The 20,391-nt window shown below is 41.5% G+C and overlaps 1 protein-coding gene across 6 annotated transcripts in view; it reads right to left on the reverse strand.

Annotated features, from left to right (window-relative positions):
• The window catches only part of CNOT4 (CCR4-NOT transcription complex subunit 4), a 534,336-nt gene extending 517,027 nt beyond the window's left edge, over nt 1–17,309 (reverse strand). For all 6 annotated transcript variants that reach the window (XM_069227948.1, XM_069227951.1, XM_069227949.1 and 3 more), the window contains exon 1: nt 17,182–17,309. The gene's annotated coding sequence lies outside the window, so the exon portion shown is untranslated. The remainder of the gene's footprint in view (nt 1–17,181) is intronic.
• Between the last annotated feature and the right edge of the window lie 3,082 nt (nt 17,310–20,391).

The following is a 20,391-nucleotide window of genomic DNA, read 5'->3' on the forward strand; positions in this document are numbered from 1 at the left end:
GTTGGGTGTGAGCCATGAAGAGGCTGTAGGGACATGGTGAGGAGAAAAAGGGCAGGCCTACAGATGCATACGTATTGAGTGTAGGTAGGTAAATTTAAGAAAAAAATGTAAAGCTTAAAAAAAATAGTAGCTGCAGAGTAAGCAGTCAGGTAGTCAGCGGAAGGACACTGACCAGTAGCCAGTGACTGGAAGGAGTACTTGGTCCAGAATCCACGCAGCAACATGGACAGCAAAAGCAGAGAGGGAAGTGAACGCAGATGACGTGCTGGCCAATGCAAATCAAGTATATGAAAGTGACGCTGGAAAGTTAACTTCAGGTAAATAAAATGCAGGTTTCAAAGCCCCTTATAAGGTTTTTTTTGTTGTTTTTTTTTTTTTTTTTTAATTCAAGAAACTTCACAGGTGCTGTGCAGGCTAAAACTAAAAATGACCTATTTGCATGTCCATCACTACTACTAAGAACACATTAATACCATACCCAGCTTAGCTCAATGGGGCGGAAATTAGGAGCATGACATGTTCAGGTCACACATTACTAACAGCAGCCATTGATTTAGATATCCAAAAAAGCTATCTTGTTAGAAAACAGTGCAATGATGTCCTCTCAAAGACACACTGATGGTCTGAGAGCTGAGGAAAAGCATATCCCAATACTTCGAAGTTAATGAGACGAGGTGGCGCCAATTGTGAGAGTCTAAGACAGAATCAAAGCAGTAAGAAGGGATGAATTTACAGCTGTAACTTAAAAACCGAACTGACTGCAAAATAACAAGACAGCACAGAAGAGGAACTAACAGTCAGCGATCCGATCATGGTACAAAAAAAAAAAAATCAAAAGTGGTCAAAGAACAACTTGCGTTATTCACCCACAAAGTAAAACTAAACAGCACACACTTTGCTGAGAGCAAAGTGAGCCTTCTCTGAGAAGAATAACAAAACTGATTAAGACTCAGCCTCTGATGTGAGGGCTAAGAAAGTCAGGCATTCTACAATTAGGGGTCCCGGTTTTACGCTACAAATTTTCTCAACAATTTCGTCTGCATTTAACCATATTTATTTTTTGGACATCTTAATGGTATTTATCCATATTTATTTTGTATTTTGAGACTAAAAGGAGTAATAAAATGGTATACTTCCACATTTAACTGATTAACCTGCCTTCATAGGTTGATGCCGGTTGTATTTTACCAAATTAAGCAGGCAATTATTCCAAAACACTACAACCACAGGTAAATATTAGGATTATACTACAAATATATGTTAACATATGCCTGCATTTAGGGAAATCTTAACCCCTCTCCATGCTGTCTAGCTTCTCAGCTGTTGTCCTGGAATTCACAGAAGACAGAATGAAGAGTCACTCATAAGAAGCACGATTTTCAGTATTTTTTCACTTTTAAAAATAAATACAGATAGCAAACATTTTGTTTACCATCTGTATTTATCTGTAAAACTCAGAAAAGTGGAAGCCTTATCAATAATGAAGCAGTGGGTCAAGGGTGGACAGTGATTCACTTGGAGGAGGGGCAAATCATCTGTTTTGAGAATTCTAAAGCACTCTATATAGAGCTAGACTCACAACAGATGCTAAATCAAGGTGTAACCAGGGCAAGACCCTACTTAATTGATCCCCTACTCAAATAAAGGCAGCATACATTTCTACAGCTATTGTTCCATGTAAATAGTCAAACCCTTCTTTCCCTGCTGCTTCGCTGTGTCTTTTTACAAAAAGATGGAAGCAGGGCTATTGAAGCCCCTGGAAAGTGTGCACAATTCCTTTCGCCAAGCCTGAAAAGGGCACTACGAAGGACTGCCCATTACCTGGATGGTGATGGAATCCTTAACACCAACATGAAGACTAATTAAGAGGAGACAGAAATAGGAAGAGGAACATCGACTGGCATGCAGGTCTGGAAGCAACACACTGTCCAGGCTATTGCAGCAGACAAGCTGGGCCACAGTGCTGTACCAATGACTCTTATGCTGCAAAGATATAAAAAAAAAAATCCTTAGGAAAACACCATTCTGAGACACAGGTTGGTTTAATATGTGGCATGGCCAGCAGCCGCTTTCTGCAGTTGTACTCTTATTTGTGATGTACACAGAATTCAACTGGTCTTTATTAAAGCAAATACCATTTTGCATTAATTAATCTAATAGCTAATGTGTAGGACATGTGTTTTAAGTACACAGGCTCTAAACGCAAAAAAACATTTAGTAGGACTCAGACAATACTTAGATTCCACCAAAAACTGTTCTGTTTCGGAGATATTAAGCACAATATGTAACCCCCTACACAAATAAAATCGGCAGCAGGCGTGAACGCTGCATGAAAGAAAGTAACACTTGATTTTTCAGCCTATGGACAAGTCAGAATGTAACAGGTGCATCATGCTGAAAGGCTGTATTAGTGATGGGACAGACAAAGCAAGATGCCGAGGTTAGAGGACTGCAGACAGAGGCTGGAGCACGACACGATCATTACTCTTTCTCTTCCTGCTCAATCTCCCTACCCCGAGCTCTGATCAGTTACCAAACATGGTATTTTTATCACCTGTGGAGAAGTTAATGTGCATCATTGGGTCTGTCGATTGAATTAAAACAGGGTTTAAAGAACAGGGGGCGGGGGGGAGGGGTTGGAGTAAACCGCAAGGCAAATGCCTTATGTCATTAAATAGCACTTTACCACAGTTGTATGTCCCAAACTGTGACTGACACTTCAAAAAAAGGGAAAGCCTACACTTGTATATTTTGTGCTCATCACATGACCTCTAGTCAGCAGCTCAAGTCCCCTCAAAGCCAGACATGCCTGGTCCAGACTAGACTTGTTTACAACACCCTCCCAAAAGAAAAAAAGCTGACACAGAAACACAGAACCTACACATTTCAACCACATCTTTATATTCAAAACAAAGCTATATCTATCAATATCTAGCTACACACACGCACTAAATTAACGTTAAAATACCTTTACAAACTCTAAAAATCAATGGGTAGGAAACAAATAGCTACATGATCAGGATTGATGAAAACTCAAAACGTTAACATTTAATTTCTCTAATAATTAAGAGAACATTATCACATTTATTGAAGGACTGCTGATCTTGAATCGTTGGGGAACTGGATAAACGTTCGAAGCTAGAATAAGAACAGAAGGGATACACTATTCTCAGAAAGAAGAGAGTTCAAAGCTGCACAAGAAAAGGGTCACTCCAAATAAAAAAAATCCAAGCAATTTACCAAATTGTAATTCAAACTCCAATCGTAACCATCTAACTAAGCAATTGAAACAAGCTGTGATTAAGCAGCTTTAGCCTATTAAGATAAGGAGACGTTTATTGTGATCACTATTGTTGTTGGACTAGAACGTTAACCAGCCCACTTTGTTAATGCCGATCCACTTACAGGACTTGGGGGGGCTACTAGATTGCAGGGAATAACAAAAAAAAGAGGGGTAAGGGCTGCCATCCAGTATGACTATGGTTGTGCTTCCCACCCCCAAATGAAGGGGGTAACAGTCTTTCAGCCCCTCTTGCAAACTAAAGGATCTCATACCAATGGCAAGCAAGAGGGCATTTTATTATTTTAGGTTTTGAATTTACATTTGGGCCAAGAGAGATGGCTAACTCACAATATAGTCCCAATTGGAAAGGTGAGCAGCTGCACTTTTTGGACTTTGGGATGCTGCCACCTAGAAAAACCTACCAGACCTAGACACATCTGAAAACGAAACATTTGGGTGTGTCTAGGGTGGTGTGCTTCACATGCACCCCACACCATTTTCTTACCCACAATGCCCTGCAAACCTCCAACTTCACTTGAAATCATGCACTTTCCCTACATTTTTGTGATGGAACCTTCTGGAATTTGCAAGAATCTGTAAAATACCTACCACCCAGCACTGTTGCATCTATACCTATAAAAAGTCTACCCCAAGTGTCAGTCTAAAAACTTTTTTTTTCTCCTTTTCGAAATTGCCCTTTTGGACCCGCTGTGGTTCTCTCTCAGTTTCAACAAGGTGAAGGTTGGGTAGTAGGAAATTTGTGCCAGTGCAGTGTTCCCACACAGAAATGAGGGGACAAATTTGATTTTTTAGCTAAATTAGAGGTCTGCTGAGAATTCTAGGTAAGAAAATACGGGGGGGGTAGGGGAGTCCATGCAAGTCACTCATCCCTGGACTCCCTCAGGAAGGTTTGGGTTTGGCAGGTTTCCCTAAATGGCTGCTGAGCCCAGGACCAAACATGCAGGTGCCCCCCTTGCAAAAACAGGTAGTTTTGTAATAGATCATTTTGATGTGTCCATGTTGTGTTTCGAACCGTTCTCTGTCGCAGGCACTAGGCCTAAGCACACAAGTGAGGTACCATTTTTTTAATCTGGAGATGTGAGGAATGCTGGGTGGAAGGAGGTCTGTGGCTCCCCTCAGATTCCAGAACTTTGCAGCACCGAAATGTGAGGAAAAAGTGTTTTAGTCACATTTTGAGATTTGCAAAGGATCCCGAGCAACAGAAACCAGTGAGAACCCCCACAAGTCACCCCATCCTGGATTCCCTAGGTGTCTAGTTTTCAAAAATGCATAGGTTTGCTAGGTTTCCCTAGGTGCCGGCTGAGCTAGAGGCCAAAATCCACAGCAAAGCACTTTGCAAAAAACAGGTCAGTTTTCATTAGAAAAATGTGATGGGTTCACCTTGTGTTTTGGGGCATTTCCTGACGTTGGCACTATGCCTACCCACACAAGTGAGGTACCATTTTTATCGGGAGACTTGAGGAACACAGAATAGAAGAACAAGTGTTATTGCCCACTGTCTTCTTCTACATTTTTTCCTTCCAAATGTAAGACAGTGTGAGAAAGAAGTCTATTTGAGAAATGTCCTGCAATTCACATGCTAGTATGGGGACCCCTGAATTCAGAGATGTGCAAATAACCACAGCTTCCCAACAACCTTATCTTGTGCCCATTTACGAAATACAAAGGTTTCCTTGATGCCCATTTTTCATTTTACCAAATGAATTGCTGTGTACCCGGTATACAATGAAAACCCATTGTAATGTGCAGCTCATTCATTGGCTCTGGGTACCTAGAATTCGTTATGAACCTACAAGCACTATATAGCCCTGCAACCAGAAGAGTCCAGCAGATGTAAAGGTATATTGCTTTAAAAAAAATCTGCCATTGCTGAAAAAAGTTATAGAAGAAAACGTGGACAGAAATAGCTGTTCTTTTCTACTCCATTTCAATTTTTTTTTTTATTTCAGCTGTTGAAGGATCTATATAAATGACCCCTTGCTGAATTCAGAATTATGTCTACTTTTCAGAAAGGTTTGGATGTCCAGGATCCACCATTGGTTTCACGCCCATTTCTGCACTAACTGGAAGGAGGCTAAAAGCACACCAAAAAAAAAATAGTACAAATGGGCTATGTCCCAGTAAAATGCCAAAGTTATGTTGAAAATTTAGTTTTTCTGATTTGAGTCTGCCTGTTCCTGAAAGCTAAGAAGATGACAATTTTAGCCCCACAAACCAATTGTTGATGCCATTTGAGGGGAAATAAACACATGCTTTCTTATGCAGCACTTTTTCCCCCATCTCCCCGCCTCCCCAAAATAAATAAATATATAAATAAATAAAAAAAAGAATTGTAGCTGTATTTTGGCTAATTTCTTGGCCTCCTCCAGGGGAACCCACAAAACTCTGGGTACCTTTAGAAACCCATAGGGTGTTGGGGGGGGGGGGGGAGGGGGGGGATAATTTTTTTTACAAAAAATAAAAAAAATTAAAAAAACAAAGAAGAAGAAGGACACACATTTCGCGTTGAAAGCTTATGTAGACAAAAAGCTATGCGGGTCTAAGCTCAAACTAACCCAAATAGCCCCAAAAAAATTGCCACGGGCGAGGGAAAGGACTGGCAGCAAAAGGGTTAATTCAACATACATCACAACATGAAAAACTATTAACTGTTTATCAGCAGCGGCACCAATCAATACATGTTTGTAGAGCAAAGCAGAGGCCAATAAATGGGGTGCCTTGCCCAGAAATTACCTGTTAGTTTTTGAAGACTTGGGGAACTCGCTGCATGTAAACAACTCAGCGTGAACCCTGCTCAGCCCAGGAGTTGCACTACAGTGCCTACCACTGATATAGACAAATGAGAACACTGGACATACCCACCTCCCCTCTGTAACCCTGGTGCATATAAACTATGGTAGGGATCGCGGAGTGCTGAAGATTACAGCTGTACCATGACCTGTACTCCCACACTCAATAGAGAAAATATCTAATGCTGCTCAGTGAAACTTCCTTATTAAGCCACCAATCATGGAACTCTCACTGTTAGCAGAATAACCCCCAGATGAAACCCAATGATACGTAAAATGCCAGCGAGGCTCCCATATCCAGTCCCAAAGGGACAGACGACTGATACTGATCTAACAAGAAAGCCCTATTGTCATCAATAGGCCCCTGGCAAACAACATCATTTTCCAGCTGTCCTCACGCCCTCAAAGCTTCTGAGACTTCTTGAGTCTGGCATGCCATGCATGTAGAAGCAGTCTCTGCCCCAGCCACAAGGGTTGCAGCATACTCACCTGTCCCATCTGCTCTTTACCTGCCTTCAGGAAAAGTGAAGAAAGCATCAAAAAATACATAAAATGACTAGACTACCCACAGCTCCATCATGAGCACTTCCAGAAGACAACGTAGGAAGCCCAAATATGTAAACTGACATGGTGTAGACACTGGTGGAGACAGCTAATCATTGCTGTTCAAAGGAAGCGTTGTCATCAACCTAACATCACACCTCAGGGAAAGGCAGGTATTGGTCTACCAGGGACTAGGCTGGATTTTGGGGGAACCTCCCATCCCCCCCACAAAAAGTGGGTCAGGCTGGCCTCACCAAGTTGTTCTGACACCAAGTAAACAGCTTTTATACACTCAACCACATAGGATGGACACACTAGCTTATAAAGACTCTAGGGTCGGAGGACTTTCACAAGCCGAGGTCTGCTACTAGACATGAGCACTCCTTCTCTGACCTCACGACTGATTAAAAGCAGGATTGGCAATAACTTCACATCCTACCGCCTCAGTGAATTGCTGTCCCTCATTTAAGTACATGAGACAATCCAAAGCATAATACAAAAAATAATTATATAACTAAGCCCCCATCAGTGGGGGGGTAGGAAAAGGAGGACCCCCCCTCCCACTGTAATGTGCAGGTAAAGGCAGCAGTTGACGGCACAGCAGGACCCTCTCTCCTTTCCCGCTCCCACCTTGGGTCATTCCAGGACATATAACTGGCTGGCTCTTGGCAGCTAACACCCCAGCCATATCTGTACACGTAAGCTACTTTGTTACAATTACAACTGCACTGTTCCAAGCCTGTATATGTACCACAACACAGCAGGCGACAAGACACCGGCATCCCCAACCATTAGCAAAAAGAAGAAAAAAAAAAAAAAAGGGAGGGTGAGAGGCTATGTGTAGCTATTCGACCCAGTGGTCAAATGCAAAGGTACCTACTTACTATGCGATCATGCAAAAACAGCCATGAGTTGTACAATGGGATCTGTACAACAGGCTACAAGGCACCACCACCTAATCACAACAGCACACTAACAACAACTGAGCCCTGGAGGGAAACATACTTTGCTGGTGGAATACACCCAGACAAGCACTGCACACCAGCCCCAAAAATGGGGGTAAGCACCCAGGCATCTTCTACATAGCGCTCTGCAATCACATCTAGGCACTTACTTAGGAAAAAATGTAATAATTAAGTACCCAGGACAAAAAATTGCTGACCTGTGATCTGCAGGGGAGGGAAGCTAGAGCGAGAACAAGTAAAAGCAAAGGATGCGAGCAAATGCCTGCTTTAGTGACATCTCAAGGCTGGAAGCTTCTCTAAAAAAGTGGGGCAGACCATAGACGTCTCAAAGCCTAGGAGGAGCAGTGATTGTTGGATATGCAGGCTGGGCTTTCGGAGATGGGGTATGGATGAAGGGAGAATGCTCCCCGGAGGTAAACAAACCTGCTGCTGTGCCCGCTATGCCTGCGGGGACTCAGGAATCTCTGAGCTACGTCTAGTCGCACAAGCCTCAGCAACAGAACAGCGCCAATGCGGTCACAGACAGGAAAAACAAGACCAGCAGAGTGACGAAGAATGAAAGACAGCGTCCATAAAGGAAAATGTACCACCTTCAGCTTCACAGCCAGAGGAAGGACACTGGCCAGTGTCCACTGGCAAGTGACTGGAGGAAGTACTTGGTCCAGAGGCAATCCAACAGCATGAACGGCGAAGAAGACAACAGGAAGTGAAGCAGGACAACATGCTGGCCAATCAGAAGCACATAAATCAGAACGTCCTTGGACTAAGCCAATGGTCAAGTTCAGGCAAGTAAGGGGCTTCTAATTTTTTTTCCCACAATAGATTTTGCAAGAAGTGCACAACCGCGCGTTCAGGCAAAACCTACAAATGTGCACACAGATTAGCAAAGTTTAACAATGAGGCTACATATAATGCTTCTAGAAAGCTCCGATTACATGCAAATATCTGAAAAAACTGGAACACTGACGATTCTTTGCTTTAAAAAAAAAAAAAAAAAAAAAACATTATGCAGCTAGATAAACCTATTTTTCTTAAAACTACTGTGAAGTTTACGGTACTATTTCTTTGAAGTATCATTTAGTAAAATATGTTGAATTATATGCTAGTGTATCCAAACAAATTCACAATGGAAGGGGGGGGGGGGGGGAATCACTGTAACCAGTTTCAACAAGATTATGGAAAAATTAAAACTAACAAGCATTGGCAAAGCCAATAGGTCTGACAATGTTGGACAACCTCTTTTTGGTCTGGTCAATTTTTGTCTTAGACAGTTTTTGTAAAATGTGATTGTTGTGGAAGCTGCTGGGCCTTCATGATAACAAAGACACTGTCAAAAAGCACACATTGCCCCAGTAGTTCCCGGCACTGAATTCAAGTATTTTGTCTGACAATATCCTCCCTGCAAAAAAAGCAGAATGTCACAGTGAAGCTAGCCAATAGATCGAGAGACAGAATTTAATAAAAACATAAAGATCTTGGCTAACACCGGATTAATTCATTAATTAGGGACCAAATTCTTTTTTTTAAAGTTACAAAAGTTAACCTGTAGTATACTTTCTTGCATTAGTGCACATTTACAGCTTTATTGAACTCACAAGCATTTACAGAAGCAGGCCAGGAAATTGTACTCCTAGAAATCATCTGTGAATTGCATTTTAATATGAGCAAATAAGCATATGTATATTTGCTCATGTGAACATCTGCTGAGCATCCCTACGTTAAGTTTCTCTTTACCCCTTTTTTTTTTTTTTTTTCTACCCCACCCCTTTTCAACCTTGTGAAACAAAAATGTACTTCTGCCCTGGTCATAATTGAATTTCCAACCTTTCTCAGAATGGGAAAAGACTTAAGAAAAGCTGATGAAACTCTACAATATGTAACTTTGGAGGGTTGCACAGATTCAAAGGAGCAATATTGCTTCCTGCTACCTTCAGCCCCAGTATGTAAACGTGCAAAAATCAAAATTACTAGTATTCAAACCCTGCTACAGTATAAGCCCTGGAAAATCAGAGGCTTTCATCAGAGCTCTTATGGAATGTGATTGCCACAATAATTGGTCAACACACTGCTGGGCACCAAAGGGACATGTTTTTTTACATGACAAGTAGATTTTATGAAGCATCCTGTTCCATGGTCAAGTAGTTATCTTATTAAATTCTGCATCCCTGTACTCAGAACTATATTGTGGTGAAGCTCAATCATCAAGAGAACCAAAGCTATTTCTAACAAACATAACACTTGGGTCAAAAAGATAAAGTGGGCAGTGGCTTAGCCATATCCTAAAGGAGCATAGAACAAACATAAATTGGTCAGCAAGTTGGACCAATGTATCCCTACTGATAAATGTTGAAAGGATTTAAACTGGTGAGCTGATTTCAAACTAGTCATATATAACCAATGTATTACAGTTTCATAATGCTGCTAACGGTTGTCTTTCTGGATAAATAAACATCAAAATGTCAAACATACAGAAAGAAATGCTGGCGCTGAGACAAGTGATCTATAAAACTTTTTCTAACTGATGCTCATCATTAAGCAGATCAAAGAACATAACTTTAATAATTTAAATATTTCAGCCTGGAAACAACACAGACAATTATGCAACTAGCACAAGACCAGCAAAGTATAAAAACAAGCCTATCTAATGTTAAGAAAGATCACTGATCACTATGAAAATGCTGGCTAACAACAAAAAAAGAAAAGACTAAAATCAAAACACAAATGGATATGCTAAAATAGCTAGACCCGAATGTTTTTGCCTGTGAGTGACATAGGGCTGCAGGATATAGATTAAATACTCTCAACTTAGAAACCACAAATAGGAAAATAAAGACAAGCATTTGTAATGAAATACATCTCGCATTTTCTTGAGTTAGAGCTACTTCTGTTGTAAATACATATCTGGATTTATCTTGCCACATAAATCTGTCAACCCTACCACATAATTTGGTCCTCTCTGCCACATAATTCCAGTAGCCTTGCATATAACTAAAGCACTTCCATTTACCTTCTTCCTGTCAGGAGCAAAAAATAAAAACAATGTTTTTCAAAGAAAGACGAGAAACCAAAAGAAGTGCTTCACTGGTAAAATCTATAAAGTGACACCAATGTGTATGGGAGAGAATAAAACCAATCTGGCCACTTTGCGACCACTCTGTCTTGCTTTAATTTGTTTTTCGGTTGAATGCGCAAGCGCCCTGGCCTGTTGTAATCTATCTGTGGGTTTTTAACCACGTCCACCATATGCCCATCTCTATCAATCGTTCATGGGCCTGCCTTTCAAAATATCTTGTTTACCACTGGTAAATGCTTTACGTTTGTCCCTTTTGGGGCAGATTTGTTACCACCTTGGATATCGACCCAGTCCAGTTAGGAATTTACAATGCTGATAGCTCAACTCCAGAAAACACGAGACCCACTGCATTGCAAATGCTTGTTTTATTTATTGTTCATATTCTGAACCTTTTTATTTTTGCCGTCCCAAGACTGCACTTTGGAATAGAAAAATATCAGAAAAAGACGGCAGTTGCAGTAAAAGTATTTCTTTCTTTTTTTGGATCAATTTCACAGTGGATCAAATAAAGGAAAGGAGAGGAAAGAGAGGGTAAGACCCGTTCGTTGAAGTCACGGTTTACAGCAAGTGAGGCATTAATGCGATGGATTAAAACTCTTTGGCACGAGAGCTGAATGTGAAGGTGGCAGCGCGAGCCGCAGGCACCGCGAGTATTGAGACTCAGTGAATCGAGGTTAAGGATTGAGACTACACAAAAAGGTGCATGTGAATGACCTGTTAAGTCTTTGCGTATGAGAACGGCAGCAAAGGAAATAGGACCCCACCTCGGGTGCAGTGCAAAGAAACTTCCTTTCGAAACAAGAAGCAGCGCACGAAGGATGGCGGCAATGACGGGAGAGTGTGCGAGCGAGGAGGCAACAGATGGCCAGAGATGGCCAACAAGAAAGATCAATGAGTGAAGCTCCTTGGGAGGGAACAAAGCACCCAAAGGCAGGACAGATGTACACTATCCACCAACCAGAGCAAATAAATTTTGAAAGGCAGGCCAAACAACCAACCAATAGCGGGGCGTGTTCAAAGCCCACACACTGAATACATGTTTCAAAGAGTCACCGCAAGCGCTGCCTAGGCGAGACCTAAAAAAATGAAGAAAAAATAAATTAATTGGGGGGGGGGGGGGGAGAGGGAGGGATGTGTTTATTCCAGCTCAGTCTGCAGAGATGACCTTAACAAAGACACAGATACAAGGCTTCAACTGGATTACCCGAGTTAGTGTGTCTCCGTGCAGAAGTCAAGTACTTCAGCAACAATGAAAAATGTAAATTAAATCAAGTCAGGATTACATGGGTAGGCTGCAGAATCTCTAACATAAGACAGATGAAAAATGTTACTTACCTACAGTAAGAAAAGTTATACTGGGTAAGTAATTGTCCTGCAGATTCCTCACTTTATAAAGGAGTACCAAAGAAATAACACCTGGGAGGAGGAATTGAGCAGTTCTGATTAGCCATTGATGTCATGCAATCTAACAACCAAAATATCCATCACTGTGTGCTTGAGCCTTCAGGTAACAGAATAACAAGGAGGACTGCAAATGTCCTCTAGAGTATGTTTCTTGCCTAGGGTATAGTTGATTTTTATCACGGCCACATGCATAGTAGCTCGACTGACAATTGTGCCTCTTGTTTTCATAAATGCTCGTAGTTTTGGAGGTTTCACCAAGACTGTCAGGAATAAATGTATTTCCCTACTTGGACAACTGGCTAATGAAAATTGGAGGTGCTGGACAACAAACACCTACAGTTAAACATGACTCTCCTCCACATCTTAGGATTTACCATTAATGCCCAGAGGACTGCGGATATTCAGGAGTCGATGCCAGAGTTTCTGACTCCGACATGGATGCAGGTTCTACACATGTTTCATGTGCTGATGTTATGCCCTTGCAAACTCTGCATGGCAGGTGAGGGCCCAGTGCTCATGCTGGGAAATGTCAGTGTTACAACCTCTATGACCTCTTTAATGAGCAGGACAAGAACTTGCACCTCCAAAATCTCAGCTTGTGCAGGAGAGCACGTCCTGATGGAAGGGCAGCAGTAGAGAGGGAGGGGCAGAAGGAGGGAACTCGTCCTTTGCAGATTTCCCGGATAATCTGTTGTGATTGCCTCATAATTCATAGAAAAAAGGGAGACACCACCACCTCAATTCAAGATGGTGGCATAAGGGGTGGTGGTAAGAGACATTTGGACACAAAAGAGGCGACTAAAGATGCTGTGAACTAGTTTTAATGAAGCTGGTGTTCCCCAGCTTTATCCCCGCTGCAAAAGAATGGGTACAGTTGTAGGGGTGCCCGGATCAGAAGAGGAGACAGCCTCTGCTACGAGCAGGCGGACCTGGATTAGCATCTAAATGTCTTGTACTGTTCATGGAACTGCCTGATAGAGAAGCTAGGCTAACCAAGCGACCCATTAGTCTTATCTCCCTCAAGAGTTCCTCTTGTTCTCTGTCAGAGGGGACACTGTCTAGCAACTTCAGATGTTATTGCCTAATGAGGCAAGACCAGGTCTGATGAGTCAGGGGACTAAGTAATCCACTACAGTGATTGCGATTTGAGTCTGTGGTAGCAAATTCAATTCCTGACAGTCACGTAAACTTCAATTCTTCTGCAGTCAATACTATAAGTACTATTGTATTGGATAAAAGTAAACATCTGATAGTTATCGACTGCTGCAACGGACTCTGTCTGGAGTGATCTTGCACTCTACAAACAAGATTGTTATGGGCCAAAGCAAGTCACGGGTGAGGGCAAGCCAGCTGCAACGTACCCTGCCTGGAGTGATTGTGCACTCCACAAATACGCCTGTTCTGTTATGGGCCAAAGCAAGTCATGAGTAAGGGCACAGATGACAGCCAAATAGACACACCCATGGGATCCAATTAGGGTTGTTCCAAGTAAGAAATGTGTCTACTTCTTTTCATAAAAGTTAGTCACCTATCATCTTTCTTTCAGATGAGTAGCAATGTGGCCACCATTGAAAATAAATATGATAACTTAATTTTATCTACAAGTCATATGCATGCAAGTACAAAAATACTTAAACAGGGTATAGTTCCATGTGACATTACATCGGTTTAGTCCAACAAATTATATTGAGAAATTTACAAATCAAGAGTATTAGTTGTATTAATCAGAGCAAATTAGTTAACGGCTTAAAACTGGCACAGAGTTTGCCCGGTTGGGCACTTAAGAATCCAGTTAAGTGCAAACATAATTATTATGCCAAACACGCTCCTCTTATTGTGACTCAAATTCGCTTTCTTTTAACACAACCACACCTACACGTATCATCACACTCATCACATGAAACACTTTCTTTCCATCTAGGCTACTTAACCACACACTCTTCGGACCAAGCATGAAGGCTCTGGGCTGTCTACAACTACATAGGACAGATCATGCACACAACGACCTGCAGCAAATCAGACAAGAGAATGTGCAACCAGACCACAACAACGGTAAAAAAAAAAAAAAAAAAAAAAAAAACACATTGTAATTGCGAAAATTAACAACAATTAAGTAGGAGCCAGGCATGCGGGTGCATTGAAGCCAGGAAAAAGAACCCTACTGCTTAGGATTGTGGTTTCAGAGTCAGCTGCCGGCACAGAAAAGATGGTAATGTGGTGTTTCACTCTCGGCGATCAATCTAACCAATGTGCAGTTGTTTTGGGGATCGCTCTCTTCATTGCACATGCCACTTTAAAAAAAAAAAAAACCTCGAGGACAAAATGTCCAGATGGTTGAGGTGTATAAAAATGTTGCTGTAGTGTTGCAATTCCAATGCTATTGTGATTTTAAAATTCTAAAATATAAAGTAATGTGATTTTTCGTGCCCCAACATACCCAATGAGTGCGGGGCAGGGCTGACGTATTCAGTCCTATGTCTCTTATACAAACCACTTGAAAGTGAGAGACCTGTAACTTGAGAGTACTACCACTACATTACCAAAAAAAAAAAAAAAAAAAACACACGAACAAGCTAACCATTCTGGTACATGGGTGACTAGCACAATAGCTGGTCTATTACCACCGAACATTTTTGAAAAAAATGAAACATTCAATTGAATGTGAACCCAATTAATAACTCAAGACAAGTGCCAGTGGAAAAAAATGCAAAACTGTCACAAGTTAAACTGAAAAATAAACACTGAACGGTGCTCTGCTGTTTATACATTTATGTTATGATACATGCACCTACGCCGAAGGTTATCACAAATACATTTACAAAAAAAAAAAAAAAAATCACTAACCCCTGCCAAAAAAGTAAAACACGTCCAAACCTTAACATTGGCACGGAACAAGTTCTAAGGAAAAAAGCATAAATTATACAGAAATGATTACAATAATGTTTAAGCCTCTCCTGAAAACGTCATTAGTCATAAAAGTATGGAGGAACGGGAAGAAAAAGTCAACACTAAAGTCTCATTTCTCAAGTTTTTCCGAATTCGTTCTTATCAGTGTCATAGCCACCAATACTGTTTCTCATAAAATATAAATTTGAGTTCTGACCTTTTAGGCCAAGTTATTGACAAATGTCATTACAATCTCTAAGTGGAAATTCTACAATACAGTTTTTTTTTTTTTTTAATGAATCAACATATGTTCTCTTCAATCCTTTTAATCGGGGTGCCTTTAAAATTCCACAAACAAAGCACTGACTCACTAGGCAACACTAAAATGATTTGGGGGGGGGGGAGGGGGTAGTGAAATGTCAAGGCAAGAGATCCACGATTTGTTATGTATGACCTTTTTGTATAAAGTAGATAGTGCTGGGCTTAGGTTCGGACTGCAAAACATATTACAAATCTTTCATAATGATAAAGTTAATGGAGTATCCGACCCGCTCTAGAAAAGTGAGGAGGTCACATTTTACTATGATGTACAAATTATTGCACTGGAAACAAATAGTTATCTACGCTTAATTGGCATACTTGGGAAACCAGGAGCGCAATATTTATCATTTTGAAATTAAAGAATAAAAATAAACAAACGTGGAATACTGCGAAGCCTATTATCCCGAAACATAATGCAATCCTAAAAAGCCTGTGTAGTAGAGAACATGAAGAATAAACATACATTAAAAGACCTGCGATTGTTTACACGGGAATATTTACACGTGGTAGCGATGACACAGTCACTGCAGCTAAGGAAGCAATCACTCCAGGTCACAGAACCTGTTCTGCAGTGTGTGGGCATGGCTGAAAATTCCTCTTGTCTAATATGGAAGGAGGTGACCGAGGGCTATGCCTAGGATCGGCGTGTCTGCACAAAGCGCAGCCACTCATACGCCTCCCAAAAATAGACAGTGCACAGGCATAAGTGATCTTCAACGCCAAGACTTGATCTGGGATAGCAGAAGGGGCGGGGTGGTGAAACACACGGGGTAAAGAAGCATCGAAGAGCAGTAGATGGGAAAGCCATATGTCAGCTGCCACTGACACATCGCGGAAGTGGCTACAAGCGCATTACTAATTCTGGAGTTTGGGTGCAAGGTACTGTAGTCTTGAGGAACATGGAAAATGCCAACAAAAATGGTGGTCTTCGAGAACTACACCCTCATTGTGCTTATACCGATTGCAATTAATCGTGGGAAGGGAATTTTCTCCTTTTTGGACTTAAAGCGTGGAAAAAGCCTCCTCCTTCGGAAACGCAATGGAACAACAATCCAACTTCCACACCCTCGTTCTTCCCCTACACACTGCTACTTACATCGAACCGCAAAATGTAATACACCCGACCCTTCACAATGTGATTGAACAGAAATGTTAAACAAATCGCGTGATCAATTGTTGCAATTACAAACACCGTTGCATGTCTGACAGCTGTGCACCCCAAATGAGCGACAATCTGGTGAGCAGCAGAAAATCCAAACATTGCGTTGCAGTAAATGGCGATAAATAAAGAAACGACGAATAACGTTTGGGCGCATCACGATTCAAGAAAGCGTTTCGGGTACATGTGGAGGAGGAAATTAGTTCACCTGTGACACTCTAGACATCTGCACACGCTGAATCTGTTATGTGTTGTGGTAGTTTAGCAAGACCAAGGATATCCCCATGTAATGGTAAAGGGCTGTCAGCAAATCACAGACTTTATGCAGTTTGTAGTGTCAAATCCAAAAGGAGGAAAGGCAGCCTTCCTGGTTGGGGATGGAGTTTCTTGCTTTGTGGTACACATCAGTGCTACTGATGATACTGGCTGCCACTCCCCTGTACTGCCCAACCACATGGGTACCCCCTCTTTATTCCACACCCCTCCCCGAGAGAACTGTGTCATTATGATCTTTCCAACAGGACTGTCCCTCTCTGCCCAAGAACGGAAAAGCTTTAACAGGGTAGCCCCTATCCACTCTTCACTCATCTCCCCAATTGAACCCCTCCTCACTTGCCCCTCCCTAAAGTACCTCCACCCCCGCGCCCCTCCCTAGTACCTCTCCCACCTTACCCCCTACATCAGGCAATAGGGAATGAGCATAAGCAACCCATCACTATGGTGAAAACTTCCCGCACCTGTCCGTCTGTATTGTGGCTCCTGTGGGATGCACTGTCCCGGGTCACAGCTTTGACTGCCTCAGTACGGGGTATTCAGCGCCTTACGGCCACCATCTTACATTACAGGATCCTACCCGGGTTCGGACTGCTACGCGTGCGCAATACCACCCTTCTACGTAGCACGCATGCGCGGCATCCATACTGCGCGTGCGCAACACTACGCATTCATTTAGTTGCGCCGTAGAGGCTCACAGGAACTGTAGTTTCGAAGGTGCAGACAAGCGTCTCACAACGGCAACGAATAATCCACCACGTCCGCTCATCTAATGGTGACCCGTGTTTACGACATATGTCCTTAAAGTACACCAGGTACAAAGACGAACCATTGACACTTCTCTGACTTCGCGCTGTTGTCGGTCAGTCAAGTGCTCCTTCGCCACTAGTGCCCCTAGCTGAAAATGGCTACTGGGACTTGTAGTCCAAATATGAAGACTCAGCGCGAAGACTAGCGAGCGAATGCACTACAAGTCCCGGTAGGCACAGCTTTCAATTTCGTGCCTTTTGGGGCCCTCAAAGATAAACTTCCGCCTGGCTGTAACTATCGTTAAACAATCACAAATAACGTCGTTTTTTTTTTTTAAATCGAACTTTAAAGTTTGTAGCTTCTACCAAGGAGAAAGAGTGAATTGAGCAAATGGTACAAGTGAAAGGAAAGACGTGTCCATGCCATAAATTAATTATGTGTATTCAGGCTATGACAGAAACACCCACATTGCGCATAGACAAGGGAGACAGACTGTCAAGGCCGCCGTCCTAACGGGAGGACGTAGACTTTGTTAGTCATGTTTAAACCTTGGCAGGTTTTAAAAATCACAATTTGTTGAAATGTACACACATTATAAAACAGGTTAGATTAAAAAGATCATAATATTTGAATATATAGTGTACCATTTTAATAACTAAGTCTTTAACACTAGTAATCATTTTAGTGTTTCTGGACACTAGAGTGTTAAGTTTGAATGATGCAACAATAACGGAGTGTCAGTCTTACGACAGTTAGAAGTTGAGAGTGTTGCTGCTGTTGTGCACTGCTCTGCTGTGCGACACGTACCTCGATTTTTTGTTTTTAATGATTTTTATTCCGTTTTACAAGTTACAGGAACGAGCGTGATAATCGTAGCAGTTCGTACGGGAAAATATGCCACGTTGTGAGGTACAGTATCAATAATTAGCATAGAAATTGGCACTGAATGTGGAAATAGGAATAAAGGATCGACATGGACTAGGTAACTTCAAGAAATTTTTATCACAGGTTGCAGAACTCATGATTACATGCTTTGCCTTCTAAGTTTTGAAACGTCCATATGTGGAAGAACAGCTGGCAACTAAATGATCAACAGCAAAGCACGTGCGGCATTAATGTAAAATCTAATTATACATTCGTCTCCTACATCCTCTGGTTCCTGAAGCTTTCCTGCTCTGGCTCCTAAGAGAGCAAGGCAGTTTAGAGAAGAAAGAGATGAGGAAAGGATTAAGAAGATTGTGCTGGATACCATGGCAGCTATTAAAACAAGCATTTGTGTTGTAATGAAAGGATTTCCACACCGTCAATATAAATACATCTGTTGTATTTTGGTTGTAACGCTCTGCGTCGTGGCATCCCCATACAGCAGCTAGCGGCAGCTGCCACTTCAGCTGTAGCGCGAGGGGATTCCATGACAACAGAATACAGTATTCACCTTCGGTAACCAGGATACAACATACCCCCTTTCCTTCACACTGAAGACACAAGAATATAATAATAAACACTAAAATGCTACCGTTTTGAGTAGAAAAAAACAACATGGAAATAAAGATAAAGAAAACAATAGTAAGGTACAAAATTATTTTCAAAAACATGAGTTTTCCCAAAGTCAAATACCATTCCCTAAAGATAAACAACACAAATAAAACTAGAATCCACGAAGAAAGCACCTAACAAAATAATTGTCCCTACATGGCGTAGTCATTTAGATAAGTTGGTACCTTCCTCACCCTTGACGGTCTTTGTCACACATAAGTCTTTAAGTCATCTCTTGTAATATTACCTCCAATGCCACCTTCCTCACATTCATTATCTGCCCATTCATTAGCCCGAACAGGTCTATCCAACAATTCTTGATCATGAATTAACATATAAGCACTACACGTATCTTTATAAGCATCCTTACAATCTCTTCTCTCTTGTTCAGTGTTGAGTGAACCAAATTTTGCCACTCTGCGCAAATTCCACCTCTTGACCATTAGTTAAGACTACATGCCTATTATGTACCTCTTTAACTTGAAATGGTCCACAAAATGTACTCAAACCACTTCTAAAGCACCCTGCCTTTATTTTGACCCAATCCCCAGGATTGATTTTTCCTCTGTTCTTGTTTACATTCACAGTTTTAATATCATGATCTCTACCCTCAATAAGATTTTTCACCCACAACATTGTCAATTTGGACCTTGGTTTCCTTCCTCTCATCACGTAAAATGGCACTTTCCTCGTAGTAGTATTTTCTGTGGTGCAGTAGGCCCACACTAAATCAGAAATCGTATCTTCAACATCCAACTTATTTACCAAGGCCGATTGTATAGCCTTTTTTACCATACTATTAGCCCTCTCTACAATGCATTGGCTTGTGGATTATATAGTGCGGTACAAGAGTGTTGAATATCACATTCGTCCAAAAAGCTTCTGTCGTTCTGTGGTATTCAAGGAACGTGAGGTAAATGTAACAGTTCTTTCAGAGGACCCAAACTTTTGAGACAAAACAGCCCCAACCCCAACATCACTGGCATCCACCGTAACAATTATTTCTTTGTTCACATCAAAAGGTGACAATATTCAAGCTTCTTCCTAAATATTATTGAAACGCTTTTGTTGCTCTTCACCCCACACATATGCTATACCCTTCCTCATAAGTGCTTTGAAGTTCTCAGTTTTACTTGCAAAATTCTCTACGAATTCTGAATAATATTCGAATAAAGCTAAAAAGATCTCAATTGATCCTTATTTTGAGGTATTGGTGCTGATTTTATCGCTTCAAGCAAATCAATTTGATGTCTTACCCCTTCAGACGACTAGGTATGCCCTAAATATTCTACTTCTGTTACAGGGAAGAAACACTTTTCTTTGCGTATAGTCAAGCCAAATTCAGCTAGTCTGCTCAATGCCTCCTTTAAAGCCCTGTTGTGGCTACC

This window comes from Pleurodeles waltl, chromosome 4_1, assembly GCF_031143425.1.
Source record: "Pleurodeles waltl isolate 20211129_DDA chromosome 4_1, aPleWal1.hap1.20221129, whole genome shotgun sequence".
NCBI classification, from domain to species: Eukaryota; Metazoa; Chordata; class Amphibia; order Caudata; family Salamandridae; genus Pleurodeles; species Pleurodeles waltl.